This window comes from Triticum urartu, chromosome 3A (assembly GCF_056163025.1).
Source record: "Triticum urartu cultivar PI428250 chromosome 3A, HENAU_Tu73, whole genome shotgun sequence".
Classification (NCBI taxonomy): Eukaryota; Viridiplantae; Streptophyta; class Magnoliopsida; order Poales; family Poaceae; genus Triticum; species Triticum urartu.
Window position 1 is genome coordinate 25,838,936 of NC_141875.1, and position 6,793 is coordinate 25,845,728.

Consider the following 6,793-nt stretch of genomic DNA (forward strand, 5'->3'; position numbering starts at 1 on the left):
CGACAAAAGTTAGATCTGGACATTTCTTTGCTACCTTTTTCATTCTTGCATGGAGATCGGGGTTTGGACCTTCACAAGAACTCGGCACAGACGAATGAACTTGCCCACATTCTTCTTAGGCACAATTGGTTCGCCATTAGGTTTGATGGCATCGATGTTGTACTTTACGCCTTCTTTCAACGTTTTGGCTGGGCCTCGCACTGTTCTGCTGCCTATAGAAGATTTGCTCGACCAGGAGGGCTGAAAGAAGAAAGACCGATTTGTTAATATATATATATACAAATCATTTAAAACATGTGGTGATCACCAGATGCCTGCTTATATAAATATACCTTGTCCGTCTTTGTTATTTCAAGATCAATATTTTCTTCGTCACCATAATCATAGTTCTGGACTTCATCTATTCATTCGTCTTCATCAAATATCATACCCTCATCAGTAAGGTTTAGATATTGCGAGCCGTCATCTTCTTCAAATTCATCTGGGCGAGGGGATGAGCGTATGATGTTGAACATGGCCTCCTCTCCTTCTCTACCGGTAATGTCTATAGCTTTTATTTAACAAATCCAAAAGAAATATAAAACAATTTAGTATTCAAATTACAATGCATGCATGCAATCAATAAGGAAAAACTGAATCATAGTACATAATATGCATCATAAAATATAATCTCGAATACATCATCTTGAATATTATCGAGTAATATATATAATCTCGAATACATCGTCTCAAATATTATCGAATACATCACTAGCTAGCTAGCTAATATAGGTCGAATACTATAGAATAATCTAGTTTACTCGCGGTTCCCGAGGCGTGGATGATGGACACCCAAAGAGAAGGAACCATCACAGGATCATAGCTCGGGTGAGATCCCTGAAGAACCTGCCAGGTATTGGAGAACCTGACGTCCATAGCAGCCATGTAGCGACGGACGTGCTCGTCCTCCTCCCTGACCCGGTGACGTACCACCTCCGGCGGGGCTGGCTCCCTCCGCACCAAAAGTGGCCCATGCGAATGCCACCAAATGAGCTCCGGGTCGACGACGGGACCCGGGGTCGGGTTCCTCATCAAGCGGCGCGCCCTTGAAGGTAGCACCTCCCAGTGCCAGCCCAACGGAGCCCAGTCCTTGACATGGCTCCTCTAAAGCAGGACGTCGTCACGAATGGGTCGACGACGAGGATGCGGGTCGGGCATCGTTGACGTCGAGAACAAATACTATATATATGCAAATTAATATATATGATCAAATATAATGTTGCATATGTCAAAATTCAAACTTTGACATATATGATATCTAGCTAGCTATAATTCATCTAACATTAATATATCTAGCTAATTCATCTAACAATTGACAAAAGTATAAAAAACTAATTCATCTAACATTAATATATCTAATTCATCTATAACTAAAAGTATAAAAAACTAATTCATCTAATATTTCTATCTACCTATGTTTCTAATTCATCTAACATTTGACATTAATTAATCTAACATTTTTATCTAATTCATCTAACATTTGATATTAATATATCTAATTCGATCATCTAATTAACAAGTTGACATTAATCTAATTCATGTAGCTAGCTAAAACTTTGACATTAATCTAAAAACATAAAACAGAAAATAAGTAAAAAAATGTGTGTGTGTGCGCGCGCGCACGGGCGGGGGCTCGATTAGGGCGCGGTCATGGCACGCGCAGGGGGCTCACAGCGCGGAGCGACGGGGGCGGCGATCGACGGGCACGGCGACGGGGTGGCGGCGTATGGGGCGGCGGCGAGACGCGGCGACGACGTACGGCAGGGACGACGACGGGGACGGGCCAGGGCATGACTTGGACGGGGCCGGCGACGTTGGGCCTACTGGGCCAGCGGGCCAACATCCTAGCCCAACTACAAGTTGGGTTTCTAGTCATATGCAGGCCGCTGTGGCCCAGTAGACGGGCTTTTTTTCTCTACTTTATTTATTTCTGAATTGTTTTTTTGCTGTATTTAGAATTTCTTTGTGAATATTTTTGCTTTAGGTACAAAAAATTACAAACTTTCTGTTAGTACCAGTAGTTTTCAAATTTGAAAAGTTTAAATTTGAATTATTTGAAAATTGTGTGAATCACTAGTTTGGGAATAACTTTACTTTAAAAATAGATTTTTTAGTGATTCTTTTTTCTTATCTTTAATATTACTATGTTTTATGATTATATTCAATTTGGTAATACTTAGGTTATTTAAAAAAATGAAATGCCTTTGTAACAGATGAGTTTTTGTCCGAAACCCTGATACTTCGAAAAAGATTGTCCATTTTGTACACGAAGTGCATCCAGTTTTTGCCGTAACCCTCTCTACTTTTTTGCACATGCTATGTGGGTGAAATGATGATACTATGCCAACTTTCAACCTTTTCAGAGTTAATTTGTAGTGCTTTTCAATTTCAGGGTCATTTAGCTCAAAAAAATCAGTGAATGCATGAAAAATATCAAATGAAGTCAGAAAGGGTTGAAAGTTGATGACGTGACTTTGAATGGTGCATACTGAACGCACAAAAAGTCAGGAGCTGTAATAAGTTAAAAAATGAAATGCCTTTGTAACAGATGAGTTTTCGTCCGAAACCCTGATACTTCGAAAGAGATTGTCCATTTTGTGCACGACGTGCATCCAATTTTTGCCGTAACCCTCTTTAGTTTTTTGCACATGCTATGTGGGTGAAATGATGATACCATGCCAACTTTTAACCTTTTTAGAGTTCATTTGTAGTGCTTTTCAATTTCAGGGTAATTTAGCTCAAAAAAGTAAATGCATGAAAAATAGCATATGATGTCACAAAGGGTTGAAAGTTGATGATGTGGCTTTGAATGGTGCATACTGAACGCATAAAAAGTCTGGAGTTGTAATAGGTTAAAAAATGAAATGCCTTTGTGACTGATGAGTTTTTGTCCGAAACGCTGATACTTTAAAATACTTGTGGGTCATCCATGATGCATACTCAGGGAGAACATTTTTTTCTTGAAATTTAGTTAAGGGGTCATTTTATAATGCTACCGCCGTACTAAGCAAAATAAGAAGCATAAAAATATAAACATCACATGTGATCAAAATATGTGACATGATATGGCCATCATCATCTTGTGCTTTTGATCTCCATCTCCAAAGCATCGACATGATCTCCATCGTCACCGGCTCGACACCTTGATCTCCATCGTAGCCTCGTGGTTGTCTTGCCAACTATTGCTTCTACAACTATCGCTAACGCATAGTTATAAGGTAAAGCAATTACATGGCGTTTGCATTTCATACAATAAAGAGATAACCATAAGGCTCCTGCCGGTTGTCAGATATCTTACAAAACATGATCATCTCATACAATAACGTTTATCACATCATGTCTTGACCATATCACATCACAACATGCCCTGCAAAAACAAGTTATGCGTCCTCTACTTTGTTGTTGCAAGTTTTACGTGGCTGCTACGGGCTTCTAGCAAAAACCATTCTTACCTACGAATCAAACCACAACGGTGTTTCGTCAAGTTTGATGTTTTAACCTTCTTCAAGGACCGGCCGCAGTCAAATTCGATTCAACTAAAGTAGGAGAAACAGACACCCGCCAGCCACCTTTATGCAAAACTAGTTGCATGTCTGTCGGTGGAACAGTCTCATGTGCGTGGACATGTAAGGTTGGTCCGGGCCGCTTCATCCCACAATACCGCCGAATCAAAATAAGACATTGGTGGTAAGCAGTATGACTATCACCGCCCACAATTCTTTGTGTTCTAGTCGTGCATATCATCTACGCATAGACCTGGCTCTGATACCAATGTTGAGAATTGTTGCATGGAAAACAAAAAAATTCTATGCACATGCAATGATCTATATTATCCATGAAGATGCATAGTAACAAGGGGGAGAGTGTGTCTACATACCCTCGTAGACCGTAAGCGGAAGCATTTCACAAAATGCGGTTGATGTAGTTGAACTTCTTCACACGTCAACCGATCAAGTACCGAACGCACAGCACCTTCGGGTTCTGCACACGTTTAGCTCGGTGGCGTCCCCCGCCTTCTTGATCCAAAAAGTTGTCGAGGTAGTAGATGAGTTCTGTCAGCACGACGGCATGGTGATGGTGATGGTGAAGTGATCCTCACAGGGCTTCGCCTAAGCACTACGAAAATATGAACGAGGGTGTAAACGGTGGAGGGGGCGCCACAGACGGCTAACAATTGATCTTGTGTGTGCTAGGCACCCCCTCCCACATATATATAGGTGGGAGGGATAGGAGAGAGGCCAAGGGGCGCCCGAAGTAGGTGCAATATCATCCTACTTGGGCTCCTGCCCTTGGCCACGCCCCCCTGCCATGTTTGTTGGAGGTGGAAGGAAAGAGGGGCAAGAGAGAAGGAAGTGGGAATCCTATTCCCTCTCTTTCCTTTCCTCCTTACCCTTTCCTTCTCTAGCTTGGCCGGCCCTTGTGGATGGTGCATTTCCCCTCTTGGCCCATAAGGTCCAATATCTTTTGACGGGGGTGCCCGGAACCCATTCCGCTGACCCGATATGTACCCGATACCCTCCGGAACACTTCCGGTGTCCGAATATTATCATCCTATATATAAATATTTACCTCTCGACCATTTCGAGACTCCTCGTCATGTCCATGATCTCATCCGGGGCTCAGAAGAACATTCGGTCACCAAATCACATAACTCATATAATATTATATCGTCATCGAACGTTAAGCGCGCGGAACCTACGGGTTCGAGAACTATGTAGACATGACTGAGAAACCTCTCCGGTCAATAACCAATAGCGGAACTTGGATACCCATATTGGCTCCTACATATTGTATGAAGATCTTTATCGGTCAAACCGTTATGTCAACTTACGTTATTCCCTTTGTCTGTCGGTATGTTACTTGCCCGAGATTCGATCGTCGGTATCTTCATACCTAGTTCAATCTCGTTACCGTTAAGTCTCTTTACTCGTTCCGTAATACATCACCTCGTGACTAACTCCTTAGTCGTTTGCTTGCAAGCTTATGATGTGTATTACCGAGAGGGCCCAGAGATACCTCTCCGATACTTGGAGTGAAAAATCCTAATCTCGATCTATGCCAACCGAGTCAAAGATCAATTCTAGGTCTAGGTGTTAAAAAAGGCAAGCCCACTAGTGGCACTTCTAGAGCTTTCATCTCCAACTTATATTGGTAATACCTGCCAGATATATTCGAAAAGGAAGGTGGTATTTTTAATGCCTCATATATAGATCACTTAATAACACCATGTAGAAAACTCAAGGTGTAACATTGAATTATGTTCTTTAAAGGTTTTATTGCGAATAGTCAGGCATTGTTATTATTTTTAGCAAACTGCATTGATATTTTCTTAGCTAGTTAACATTACAGTTTCATTTATTGGAGCCTTGGAGTAGTATATGCACATTGTACACCTGCACAAGTTGCCAACAATATGAGCCTCCAAATTGCATTCCTTGTCCTCAGGGCACGTAAGGATTCGGTGGCAATCTTCCTAACAACTACCAATCAAATACCCACCAAACTTCTTCAGGTATTTGAACGTACACCTTGGTTTTGTATCCGCATCTGCAAAATATTACCAACAAGAAGAAATCCAAATCATGAAAAGAACAATTTTGTTGATTGGGTGATGCAACACTCGTGGAGGAACTTATTAAACGTACTTGATGCTGACATGAGAAAGGCGAGTGTTAGGAGTAGCGTCAAAGCTGCAATCTTCATCCTAACTTGTATGTGGCGTTGGTAGGAAAGTGACTGCTTGTATGTGACTGCTTGCGAGGAAAAACACCGAGCCTAGCATACTTATGGCCCGAAACCCAGCAACCAATTATGGTACACCCATAAAAGAAGAACGGCGCAGCAAAGTGCGCGACAACTTCTAGTACAATGTATGGCTTACCCAAGGGGCGATTGGACAAGTTGCTACTGTATGCAGCGGCAAAGCAACAAGCAAGTTGCTCCTCGCGCTCACCCAATTTCCTACTCCAACAAACGAGGCACAATCTTTCAAGAACGACCCAAGTCTCCTAGTTGAAGGAACAGAGAAACATCAATAACGTGATGAAGGCAAAATATAGCAGAAGGAACATATATTATCTTTTCCAGTACACAGAAACATCAATGAAGTGATGGATCGCCACGAGCAGAGCTCGGCAAGACAGAACTTCCCTGACTCGAACGACGAGGGGCTGCACCACCACCGAGAAAGTTTGACATCAGAAAAAGTGAGGTGTCATAACCGCTGGAAAGGGTTCTCATTTCCAAGGAAGGCGATGATGAAGGCAGCATGATGTTGATGTGCAAACTGGTGGACAAGTAGACGTAAACAAATTGTCATGCTTGCGGATTTTTTTGTCATCATATGGGAACTTGTGTCAATGCTACAGACTAACACCAGGTGAAGGCATGTCGTCAAAAGTCCACGACACAATGTGTGATGATGCAGTTACGCGAGTAGAAGATGAAGATGCGGCATCATAAGACCATGACATGAGGCAGACTGGTATAATCGCATCTGAAAATCATGGCATGCGGCGAGCTGAGTCGCTCGAGGAAGACGAGCGCAACACAAATGCAACGCGTGCCAGTCAAGCAAGGAGTGCTGACGTGGCGCGTTATGTTGTTGTCGTGGCCTACTCACTGAACCACGGCGATCACCGGAGACAAGGAAGAAACAAGGGAGAGAGAGGACACGAGATTTCCCGGCGCACAAACGCCTCCGGCCGCACGAACAGCCCCTTGTATTTCTGGCGAGGTCGAACTCTGCCGCACA